A 13,761-nucleotide genomic window follows, 5' to 3' on the forward strand; every position below is an offset into this window, starting at 1 on the left:
TAAAGAATGTGAATAACGGCTACTGTTAATATAGTCTTTTGAATCGAGATATAACTATCCTTAATACCAAACCAATTCATACTAATACGTGCTTACGTCATAGCGCATTTCCTGAACATATGCCTTCTTCGGGACACGGAAAGGGACCAGGCGGGTCGCACAAGTTCATTCATACGAGATGACTAAGTCGTCTTTAGTTCGAATCGTTTCGATGTTTTGGGGTAGTTTGTATATCGATTTAAGAGTATATATTAACGTATGGTTTCATTTTCTTTAGATATTTTAGGATTAGACACGTATTATGGCAATTTGAAAACACGAACTGATTCATTTATCACATCAAAAATGGTAACGGTTAATCCTATGGCAACTTCTAAGGCTATTATATGCTGACACGACTGATCGCGGGACCTCACAGGACCGCACAAATTCGCCCCTAACGAATGGATGGGGACCCTTTGGCGCCTTACTGTAAGGGGGAACTTACACTAGCCTCTTTCGAGCGACGAATGGACTCTCGCTAGAGGTTTCGTGGAAATTACCCAAAAGGTTTGCAATAATGCTTATTAATGCATACGAAAAGAAATAATACGATCCGTCCCCGTTAAGGGCTTAATACACGCCTTCCGGAATCAAATTTCTCGCTTCCCCAGCAGAGTCGCCACTTGTTAGACAAGGTGCCGAACAGCCTCGCTCGGGCGGACCGGGGGGTGGACACCTCATGGCGATGTAAGCGGTGATTGGCGCCGAAAGCAACCAATCGTGGAATCAAGCTGCTCGGCAGGACCGGAGCTCGGAGTATGGAAGAGTCGCCACCCACGAATGGGAAAATGAACATCGATCCCTTGCGGGAGACCGGTGAGGGTTCGGGAAACTTAGGTACGAGCCGAGAAGGCTAGCTCCTTTCTGAAGAAAGGCTACTAGGCACCCCGACATCGTCCGGTTATGAACCACCGGCCTCCTACTCAGCGTGTTAGGCGATAACGGACTAATCACATATTTCTTTAAGTTTAAAATTCATTTGAAACCTTTTCTTTCTCGCTTTGAAAACCGTTTTGAGCATGTCATTAAAAGCCATCTTAGTAAAGAATCACCCATTTTGCATAAATTTAAAGTACATAGGAGAGAGAGGGGGAGAAGAAAAAATTGATTTATTCACAGTGTGATTTTATGCTTTAGACTATACACTAACTCTAAGCTAATCTCACTCCCCGAAAAATGAGTTTATTTACACGGTTCGTACCTTAATCGCCGTTGGAACGATTTAGGTACGTTTCAAAACCCCGTTAATTTACATGACATCGACTCGAATCGCCGTTGGAACGACTCGAGCGTTTGAAAACGTTTGAACAAGAAGTTTTAACCAAAAACGTGATTAAGTATACAAGTTCATTCATTTTGTATAAAACTGTTTAGTTAGGAAAACGATTCAAAACTTCATTATTTACAATGAAAAGAAACGATTTTAATTACAAGGTTCGCTTAATCCGTCATTGGAACGAATTAAGGTTTTAAAACGTGATGTTTAAGAAGATCGTTTGAAATGATAGAAAAAGCCTTTTATTTACTCTTTAGGAATATCTAGAAAAACTTTTAATTTAAATAAGCAAATTAAACTCTCTTTTTGTGGTTTGTTTCCCTTTTTCACTCAATTAACCTCTAATCACAACAATTAAGAAATTTAGTCTAAATCAACCCAAATATATTTATAGAATATATACATATAGGAAACCTAAAAGGAGAATAAATACACATATTTATACATATATACAAGAATGGTAAAAATAGTAATAATATATGTAGGTTAAATATATGGTAAGAAAAAAAAATAATAGCACATATATAAGTGAAAATAGAGATAATACTAATTAAAATACACTTTGATTTTGATTTAAGAAACAATGCAAAAATAGAGAATAAAATCCATAAATAAGAAAGTTAAATTCATCCCAAAATAGTTTTACATAATAAATATATAGAAAATAACACCCACCCTAAATAATGGCTAATATAACTCAAATAAACCAAAAACTATATATATGTACAAGTATGTTACTTTACAAAACTAAATTGATGTAAATTAAGTTTAAAATATAAAGTAGATAGATAAATAATATGTAATTAATATTTATATAACCCAAAATAATTTTCATAAATACATTGCATAATTATACACATATATATACAAGGATCAAAAGTCTAAAAGTTGAGAAAGAGGGATCAAAACAACATTTTTTACATTTCAGCAGCTTTACCGACGGAAAATCCGTCGATAAAAAGCCTTTAGTGACAGAAAACGGAAAATTACAGAACTGCTCCGATAGTTTCCAGATTTGTTCAAACACTTTAAATTAGATCTATTCTATCGTTTTGGATCTCCGAACTACCCAAATAGGATCATAGTCTATAACGGAGAATCCTAAAACGATGTTTTATTTTAAAACGTTATTTCGAAATATTTTCAAAACTTATAATTACAACGTTTTTTAATCCCGAACTACCTTTGAATCGGATCACGGTTCGTATTGGGATATTGAAACAAGGTTTTTTATTTCAAAACAAAAACGAACGTTTATTTAATACGAGACAAAAATAAATAAATACGGAAAATTAAATAAGACGTGATAAATAAATAACTAAATAAATAAAAACTATATTCTAAAAAAAATAAAATAAGAGAATAAATTAAACGAATAAATAAATGAAATAAATAAAACGAGTCTAGTACTCGGATAATACCTCAGGATCGGTATTTGACGGCTGAAGTCGGTTGATTCCACGAGTTGCCTTTTTGTGTTTTTCGGTTTTTTAGTAAAAATTTAACTTTTAGGAAATTCGGACTTTTTGAGAAAAAAAATATTTTCCTCAAAAAAATTCACTTTCTCTCTCTAAAAATGTCTAAAGTGAGAAAGCTCTCCAAAAATTCCTCCTCCAAATACATGGGGATCCGTGCCTTTTATAGACACGGATCCCAAAAAAATTTAAGCGTAGCCCGACGGGCGTCGGGCTACGCTCAAAATGTTTTGGGCCTACGTCCAAAATGTTGGGCGGACGCCCAAAATCAGTTGGGCGAACGCCTAACATATGTTGGGCGCACGCCCAACTGATGTTGGGCGCGCGCCCAACTTACGTTGGGCGTTCGCCCAACGACCGTTGGGCGTCCGCCCAACGACCGTTGGGCGTCCGTCCCACGTCGTTGGACGCTCGCCCAACGGCTGTCGGGCGTGTGCGCCCAGCGGCTGTCGGGCGTGCGCCCCGCGCTATCGGGCGCGCATCCAACTGTCGTCGGGCGCGCGCCGACTACCGCTAGGCGCTCGCACCACGTCGCCGAGCACTCCCGAGCCGTCCACTCGACGACCGCAACTCTTACTGACCTCTCGTTTTTTATTATATATTTTTTTTGCTTTAAAACTCCCAGAACCAACCGCTTCAACCGTCTTGTTACAGGTTTTCGTCACAGGTCCTCCGACTCGGTGTCTACAACTATGTCGTTTTGAGTATAAAAATTAATAAAAACAAAATGTTGCTGGTGACCACTTCACATATACTCCATGCTACTTACCACTAAGACAATTGTTTTTCTTGTTCATTATGGAGCGCACTGCTTAATATACCATTGTCCATGTAGCTTCTATTGTTTAATATTTGACACATGCACTTATTAATATCGATTAAATGTATATAATAATAAATTATTAATAGAAAAAAAATGTGCATAATAATGAATTATTAATAGAACAAAAACATGCTCTAATTTCTTATTTATTTAATTCCTCTATATTTTTTGTAATTTATGTTTTAAAATGTTAAGGACGATGTTCTAAATAATGTTACATATGTTCTAAACTTTATAATTTGTGTTCTTAAAATTAAGTATAATGTTTAAAAAAATCAGTAAATATCTCGACCATTTTTGCATTTGTTCTATAATAAAATTTATAACCCATGTTCGAAAAAACGTAACGCATGTTCTAAAAAACATAATGTATGTTCTAAAGTTTATAGTTTCTGTTCCAAAAATTAAGTATAATGTTCTAAAAAAATCAGTAGATATCTGGATCGTTTTTTCATTTGTTCTATAATATAATTTATAACTCATGTTCGAAAAAACATAACACATGTTCTAAAAAAACATAACGTATGTTCTAAAAAATATGTCGTATGTTTTAAACTTCATAGTTCGTGTTTGTTCTATAATATAATTTATAACTCATGTTCGAAAAAACGTAACGCATGTTCTAAAAAACATAATGTATTTTCTAAAGTTTATAGTTTGTGTTCCAAAAATTAAGTATAATGTTCTAAAAAAATCAGTAGATATCTGGATCGTTTTTTCATTTGTTCTATAATATAATTTATAACTCATGTTCGAAAAAACATAATACATGTTCTAAAAAAATATAACGTATGTTCTAAAAAATATGTCGTACGTTTTAAACTTCATAGTTCGTGTTTGTTCTATAATATAATTTATAACTCATGTTCGAAAAAACGTAACGCATGTTCTAAAAACATAACGTATTTTCTAAAGTTTATAGTTTGTGTTCCAAAAATTAAGTATAATGTTCTAAAAAAATCAGCAGATATCTGGATCGTTTTTTCATTTGTTCTATAACATAATTTATAACTCATGTTCGAAAAAACATAACACATGTTCTAAAAAAACATAAAGTATGTTCTAAAAAATATGTCGTACATTCTAAACTTCATAGTTCGTGTTTGTTCTATAATATAATTTATAACTTATGCTCGAAAAAACGTAACACATGTTCTAAAAAACATAACATATGTTCTAAAGTTTATAGTTTATGTTCCAAAAATTAAGTATAATGTTCTAAAAAAATCAGTAGATATCTGGATCTTTTTTCATTTGTTCTATAATATAATTTATAACTCATGTTCGAAAAAACAAAACACATGTTCTAAAAAACATAATGTATGTTCTAAAAAACATAACGTATATTTTCTTATATAACATAAATTACAAAAATATAAAAGAATTAAATAAATAAGAAATTGGAGCATGTTCTTGTATGTTTTCTATTCATAATTCATTATTATGCACATTTCTTTTTTTTCTATTAATAATTCATTATTATGCTTATTTAACCGATATTAATAAGTGCATGCGTCAAATATTAAACAATAGAAGCTACTAGCACAGTGGTATATTAAGCAGCACGCGTGATATAATGCATAAGAGAAGCAATTGTCTTAGTGGTAAGTAGGGTGGAGTGTAGATAGGAGTGCCCAAGTTCGACTTCTACTAGTAATATTCAGTGTTTTTTTATTGATTTTTATACTCAAAACGACGTAGTTTTGAATGTTCTCACCATAAGGAAGTGTTCTCACCTAAGAGGAGGTTCTCACTTGATGGCTGCTTCCTATAACTTTTATATATATTTAAAAATATTATTGTGTTTTAGATGTAAAATGTGAGATTTGAACATCAACCTTTTGTTCTTCGACCATTAAGTGATACCACTAAGCTACTTTATTTTTATTGATTAAGGTTCAATTTGTTCAATTTTTAGATGGATGGTTTATTAAATTTATACTTTGTTAAATTTGTAATTTTTTATTTATTTATTGATTCTTAACAGGTAAGGGTAACAGATCGTGTTTAAACAGAGTTAAGTATCACGCTCCATAATCCAGAATCACTAAATTAATGTTGATTTGAGTCTGACGATTACTTATATCTACTAATACTAATGAGATGAACATGTGGCACTAGATAAATCCATCCATCATGTTATCTCAAGTCGGGTCCCCAATCCTAATGAACTCCTTCACCGGATCCATGCAATTGCCTAGATATCTCCATATCTAAAACTTGTGATATCAGCTCTCTGTTCACAACAGAAGACACTATTACATGCAAGTCTCAACATCAGTATGTTAATCCATGAACATATTACTTGACTTGGGTTGTCTTAAGTTTATTGACTTATTATAAAGTATAGCCTCACTTCATGCTTGTATGAACACTTTATAATTGCTTAAATAAACTTCAGATTTCTTTTATTTAACTTAATTAGTTCTGATAAAAGATTAATGTCTTTATATAGTTAAACATACTATATCTTGTAAAACAAATGATTAAAGGAACAATTCATTTACAAACATTTATATCCTAAAACAATTGTCTATAGGACATAAATCCCAACATTCTCCCACTTGGACTAAAGTCAATTGTTTCCAAAAACATTCCCATAAGCATTCACGTGACGATCATGAACCTTATGGGGGTAAGACCTTCTTTAAATGGATCTACAAGATTTTCCTTGATGTGCACTCTTTTAATTCTCACATCTACTATAGTTGTTATGTCTCAGAAGAGATAGTAACGACTGAGGTAGTGTTTGAACGTATTATGAGACCGCGAGTCCTTAGCTTGCGCAACAACACTATTGCTTATTAACAAAGTTAGGTACCACGCCTAGTTCAGTATTGAACTTTCTTTCCAAACTTCATTTTTTTAGCTGCTTCTGAAGCTGCTATATACTCTGATTTGATCTTGGCTCGGCTACGGTTTCCTGTACGAAACTATTCCAACTAACCATATCTTTGTCCAGAATAAACATGTATTATGTTAAATCATCTTTATCTATTTGATGACTTGTATCTGAAAGTCTCCAACTTTTAATTTATCATCTCCATATACTCGAAACATGTCTTTAGTCATTTTAAGTACTTAAGAATGTTCTTGACAACAATCCAGTGACCATCACTCGGATTGACCTGTAATCGACTTTGTCATGCTTAAAGCAAAAGTGATGTCAGGTCTAATGCAAAACGCCTTTAGCACTTTGTCAGTGTATGTAGACTGGGAGGTTTCAAGCAAACTTTTTAGTCTATCTCCATAGATCTTAATCCTTAAGATATAAGCTGCTTATCACAAGTCTATTATGGAGACTTTTATCCAATAACTAAAATTTTCACCAATTGCAGCATAGCTATGTTGTTTCCATTAGTAGAATATCATCGACATATAATATTAAGTAAGCGATTGAGCTCCCACTAGTTTACATGTAAAGGCTTACACGAGCTCCCACTAGTTTACATGTATAGGGTTATAAGAGCCTCCTCATAAGTCGTAGGTTCATCATCTAACATGGGAACCTCTTTGTCGTCTCCAACTAGAAATCCAAATCTCTTTGGGACTTCATCGTCTCCCACTAGAAATCCAAACCTCTTTGGGATTTGACGAACTTGACCATACATATGAGGTAGTAGTGTCACATGTGTCTCATCTTGTGAGACAAAATTCGGGTGCCACTATCTCCCACTAGAAATCCAAATTTCTTTGGGATTTGATGAACTCGAGTAGACCTACGAGTCAATAATGTCACCAATGTCTCATCCTGTGAGACAGATTCGGGTTCCACCATTGCTTCCGCTATTTTAGCTGATCCCTCTCTTTGAACTTCGTCAAGTTCAATCACGCTTCCTACTTATGTTTCTAGGAGAAACGTTTTCTCTAGAAATACTGCGCGTTTGGATACTATTAGTTTCTGATCATCCGAATGATAGAAGTAATATCTTATTATCCCTTTCGGATATCCAATAAAGAAGTATCTATCAGATTTAAGATCTAACTGAAGGAAAATAGACAAGCCTATGCACATCGGAATAATAAAGTTTTATCTATTTCCCTTTTTCAAGATCCATTAATCGTTATTTCATACAAAGAGGGATAGAGCGAAATACCTTTTCTGACGAACTATCTACAGTTGCAAATGAAGTGCCCATAACTCTTAATCCGTGTATCATGAACAATGATCACAACAGAAAAGAAAAGCGATTAGTAATCAACAAATGAATTACAATCTAAATTGATTGCCTCTAAAGGAATCAACACGAGATCAAAAGAGAGAGTAAAGAAGAGAGTATTTTAGATGGGACAATTTCGGAACAATTCCTAGCCTCTGAACTTGTGTTGGCCGAAATTCCTAGGGGGAGGGTCTATTTATATATTTCTCAAATCATAACCCTAGTTGTATTATTTAATTAATGAATTAGAATCCAATTCGGAATAGTATTACTAATTAGATAATTAAATAAATACTTATTATTATCTTTAATAATATCATAATATATTTAGATAATAATTCTAATCCAATTAGATATTAATTTAAGTTAGGGATAATTAATTAGAGTTATAATCACATTAAAACTTCTAATTAATATTATCAGATAATCATATAATTTAATTTAAAATTATAATCTAATTATAATTATTAATCAAATTATTTTATCCTTAATTACACTATAAATTTCGGCCCATTAGGTATGTCCCTCTAAATTACAATTCCGTCATCTGGTTCCAAGTCCCATGTGCGACCCATTAGGTTCTTATTGCTACTAGTCGTATATATGTATTTGGAATTAATTCAACCTGATTAATTTCAACTTATATATAACGGAATGACTTCGCGAGCTATTACTAGTAGAACCTCAGACATTCCCCCAGTGCAATAAGAAGCTAGGTTGAATACTGACGTTTATCTTTTCGTATTAGGTCTAGTATAATTCGATCCTTCATCAATTATATCCTTTAGAAAATTCTTATAACCATGGAACGTGTCACGTTACATATAACGAATATTCTGTTATACTTGTACATGTGGAATTAACTCTGAAAGATAAGTGAAATCTCCAATTTCTACTCTTAATTCTATCACCTTGCAAGGATTTCAGTTAATTCACCACAAGCAGCCTTTTGGATATATCTCATACTTATTAGGAGTGATGAATGCTCAATCTATCATTAACTATCATGCAATTACTTTATGTGATACCCAACCCTACTAACACACACCCCAGGGCCTCCCTGTAGTGGATCGTGCTCGCACGGAATCAAAGCATCACATTCTATAATCCAGAATCACTAATTAATGATTGTTTGAGTCTAGGGATTACTAACACCAATGAGATAAACAATTGACACTTAGATAAATCTATCCATACTGTTATCTCAAGTCAGGTCCTAATCCTAATAAACTCCTTCACCGGATGTATGTAATTGTCTAGATATCTTCATATCTAAAACTTGTGAAACTGCGAAACAGTCGTAAAAAAATAAACAAATCTGGTGTTGATGGTACATGAGGGAAATGTTCCTATGGGAAAGGGAAAGGCAAGTGTTAATCCCAAGATAAAGGGATCTAAGCATATGGGGAATGATACCAAGGCCAATCCAAAGCCCAAGCCCAATAAGGATGTTGTGTGCTACCATTACGGCCAATTAGGGTATTGGAAGAGGAACTGTCCCCTTTATACGAAAGAGCTAAAGAAGAATGGAAGTAGGACTTCCACTTCAGGTATATTTGTTATAGATTAAGCCTGTTTATTTCTACATTATGAGTGTTGGAGACTGTTGTGAGCATGGAATTTTTTCCGGTGCTAATGATGAGTCCATGTTACTTTCTTGCTTACAGTTTTATATAGGTGGGCCTCACATCACGTGTACGGGAACACGAGCTAAGACCTGAGCCCCGTCTTCTTATTTTGATTTACTTTTCATCAAAATCTAACTTTTATTATTCCCTGAATTTAGAAATCTGTGTCTGTCACGCCGGTCACTGATCGGGGACACCAACGTCACTGATCAACGATGATGAATGGTTTTCAGGCAGTTTTTAGTTGGGTTTCAGGCAGTTTTTGTCCTCAAACCACTATTTAAGTGGAAATATCAGACAAGGGCTAGGGAGGATAGTTTTTTGGAAGTGAAAAGTGGGAAAGTAAGTGAAAAATAGAGAAATTAAGTGAAATCAAGAGTGAAAGTGAGTGAAAATACAAGTTTTTCATCAAAATTGACACAGTTAAGAGTACAAACACCCTTCTAAACACTATTTATTAGTTTTGTATAGGCGAAATTGGGACTTCTACGTCCCATTTCCCTATAATCTGGTTCTTGAAGGCATTAAACTTTAAAGAATCAACATTTTGGGAGTAAAACGGGTTCACAATCCATCTTTCAGAACTTTCAAAGTTGTTATTTTTGGGTTTGGATTGCTGATACACGTTCTCATCTCGTGTTCACCGGTCTGCCATACACGATAAACTGGAAAAGCGCATAAGAGGTAACTTCTTAAGGGTTTTTAAAGTCTCACTTTTAATTGCAAGTTGTTTATTTATTTCTATTTTCTGGCTTTTATGGGTTTTCTGACACGAAACGAGTCATCTGTCTGTAACTAGTCACCGATCGGTGGCCTCCATTATCGATCGGGCACACTGTGTCAGATCGGTGACGAAGACAAATAGAGAAAGTTCTGCTTCTGGTCCAGGTAGGGTAGATTTCATTTCACTTAAGTAAATTTATCATTTTCCGTTTAAATAATGACATAAAAGCAATCTTGGGTAAAAGGGTATTTTTGTCCTTTAAAGATATTGAACTGATTAGATATTTAAACTAGGTTGTGGATACAATTGCATGATGTGGGTTAGATCTTAGGCTTGAGTGAGTCATATTTGATCGAGTCCGGTATCTTAGTTAAATCCGAAAGACGGGTCCCAATGTCCCGCGGCTAACGTTTATTGTTTTGCAGGTTTAATAGCTTTATTTATTAGGACTAGAATTGATGTATTTGGGCTATTTGTGCCATTTAAATCGTGATGTAATATTTTTTATCATTTCAGTTTATTGCTTTCGAATGTAAACCGATAAATAAATGGAATTTGATTAGAATATAAATGATATTTTGATAAGAGACAAGTCTATGAGTTTATTAATCATACCCTTAAACAGTTTAAGTCACGAACCTAACTCAAGGTTCACTTATGTTCTAAAATTTCAAGCAATTCACATATTCATGCAACAGTTACACAATCTCTATAGTGCTGGCAGATAGTTGAACTACGAACTGAAATTAAAATGGAATACACAAAAGTATATCACAAGTAAGCATGACATCTAACCATTAAAACGACCATGAGGTTAAGTGATTATGTTTAATGTATATGGTCTCTTGTGAGTGCATTGACAATTATATCAGGAAGTAATAACAACACATTCACTCTCTGCAAGAAAAGAGAAAGCAGACCTTATGTTAGTAAATTCATTAGGATTCAAAGAATAATCAAGAAGAAATAATGCCAATAACCCTTTTGTTAGTCTAACATAAGGAAATTGAGATAGTAATACCTCGACTCGCTTCTTCCGAGTTGCCACATGTACTAATGTGTTACCAAATTTTCTAGGAAGCATAACAATGGATGGATCTGCCTCAAGAAGCGATGGAACCACATCACAGCTTTGCCCTTTAACAGCCATATACAATGCTGTCTGCCCTTTCTTATCAATCATATTGTTGTTTGCTAAATCCAACTCAAAAATTCATTACAATAAGAAATTAGTAAATGTAACTATATATTACTGCATGTATATCCCATCACCAATAGCCATCTACTAGAGTTTCTGAAATCGATTAAAATTCATGGCTCTATATGTTAATATTGAAAGCCATAGAAAATAAAAATAGTGATAATAAATGAGAGTTCAGACTACATATTACTACCTATGTATCCAATCTCTTTTGTCTGTAAAAAATATCTAGTGAAGAGTAAGGTTCAGTTTAGAAGAACATTAAAAGACATTCCACATCAATAGAACAAATCAAACAACGAACAATTTGATAAAATTAGTTACTTGTGCCATATGACCATTGATACAGATGGCCCTTAGATCAAAAATATAAACTGCATAATTAAGATCCCAATCTCAACATTACATACATGGAACATTAATCTAACTGTTGAATGTACTTATCTTTAAAGGAAATAAGCAATAGATGGTTTCGAAAACGCTGGGCACAACAAAGATGCAAGGGAGCTATGGGAAACCATGAGCATCAGTGAGGTTGATCCATCAGCTGCATCAGTTATCCCACAACTTGAAATGTAGTTCAACCCTGAAAATCTTTAACTCTTCAAAAGAAAATAAACCCAAGGCGTCGATTAAACAAAGAAAATTGAATTAGATGAAGAAGAAATTAAACCCAAAGGCATCTATTAGACAAAGAAAAGGACATGCAAATGAAGAAAAAGAAAAGATAAGAGTAGTTCAACCCTTAAAACATTTACCTTTTCATATCCACTACATTTTCGGAACTCAACCTAGTTTTGGGGATTTTTCAAACTTCATTTTCAATTCTTCAATAACTAGCTTCAATGCACGGTTTGTTGAGACAATTTAAGGAGTAGAATATTGAGGGAGAGAGCAGTTAACAGAGATGGAATAATGAGGATGGGTAGTTGAGTGAGGGTTGAGATTGAAGAAGTGTGAGAGTTTTTGTGATAAATAATCGAGGAGAGATGGGAGAGAGAAAACTATAAGTTAATATAAAAATCGTATAAAATTGACACATAAGCTAGATTACTATTAATATGACACGTGGTAAGTTAAGCTCCTGCTTTTATAGTAGTAATAAATAGATAGATTAAGGAATTCTCGTGGATTGTGTAGTAGTAAGACCTTTTTAGTCCTTTAGTATAACTCTATTAAAAAAATAGGGTAAATAATTATAAGATCCCTGTGTTTTTATATAATATACTACTTAGTCCATGTGTTTTTAGAAATAATTATATAGTCCCCTAGTTTTTATTTTTGTTAACTCCTTAGTCCTTATACTTGGGTCAATGGTCAAACTATATTAAATAAATTTTAAAATACTAAAATTACCATTTACTTTATGTTCTAATAATAAAAACATCGATTTTTCTATTTTATATATTTTTTTCTCTTTTTTCCTACATAATCACAATCTATCCAATATAAACTCCAACATAAAGTAGTTGATTTATTAATTTTTATATAATTATAGAACTTTAATTTAATAATGTAAAATTTATTGACTAAAACAATCAATAAAAAGTATTTCAAAAATTATTAACATAGGAGTAAGACTTTCATTGCAAATTTTTTTTACAATTCTAATAAATTTTACGAATGAAGAAAAAAAATATGATTTTTAAAAAATTTATAATAATATTTAATGTTAGTTTAAAGATATTATATTAAAAAATAAAGAAAAAATAATTACAATTTAAAAAAATTAATAATATATTTTTTCAAGTATATTAATTTTGATGTATATGTAGTTTAAAAACTTCATTTAAAATTAATTAGATTAAATTTAAAACTAAAAGATAATTTTTTTTATGTATATAATTAGGGACAATTTTAGATTTTTATTTATAAAAACAAATGGAAGGACTAAAGAATTGATTAAGATAAAAACTTAAGACCTTATAATAACATGATGGACTTACTGACGTGTTAAGTAAAAGTATAATGACCTTATAATTATGGGACAATTACAAAACTAGCACCTTTTAAGGTGTTAGTTTTCTTTTCTAACTCCTTTTGAAAAACTCACCAAAACTAACACATTTTAACAAGTAACTTCCAAGTTTACCCTCATCTTTTTCCTTAACATAACGGTGTCTTTGTCTTTCCTCCTCTATCTCTTTCTCACGCTTTCTCTCTCTAAAGAACAGAATAATCTACAGAACGACTTGAATACTATAACAATCAATCCAACCCACAGTTTATATAACAAAATTTCTACAATCATATAAGTTTTTTATTGGGTTTTAGTTTTATTGAAAAGATTTAAAGCTTAGTTCATTCATCGTTATGGTGAACGGCGAACGGAAGAGGAGGAAGAAGCGACCATTTTTTTCCGGCAATCTCGTCCCAATATATATTGTTTCTCTTCCCTTTTCATGTTTTCCTGGTCGTGCGAATCCAAAAAA

The 13,761-nt window shown here is 32.8% G+C and overlaps 1 long non-coding RNA gene across 1 annotated transcript; it reads right to left on the minus strand.

Annotated features, from left to right (window-relative positions):
* Positions 1-10,735: 10,735 nt before the first annotated feature.
* LOC136229944 (uncharacterized) lies at positions 10,736-12,321 on the minus strand. Its single transcript, XR_010689205.1, has 3 exons — positions 12,088-12,321; positions 11,150-11,931; positions 10,736-11,025 (listed from the first exon to the last, which is right to left on the minus strand). It is a non-coding gene; the product is annotated as an uncharacterized lncRNA (long non-coding RNA).
* Positions 12,322-13,761: the final 1,440 nt, after the last annotated feature.

Source organism: Euphorbia lathyris, chromosome 5, assembly GCF_963576675.1.
Source record: "Euphorbia lathyris chromosome 5, ddEupLath1.1, whole genome shotgun sequence".
Classification (NCBI taxonomy): domain Eukaryota; kingdom Viridiplantae; phylum Streptophyta; class Magnoliopsida; order Malpighiales; family Euphorbiaceae; genus Euphorbia; species Euphorbia lathyris.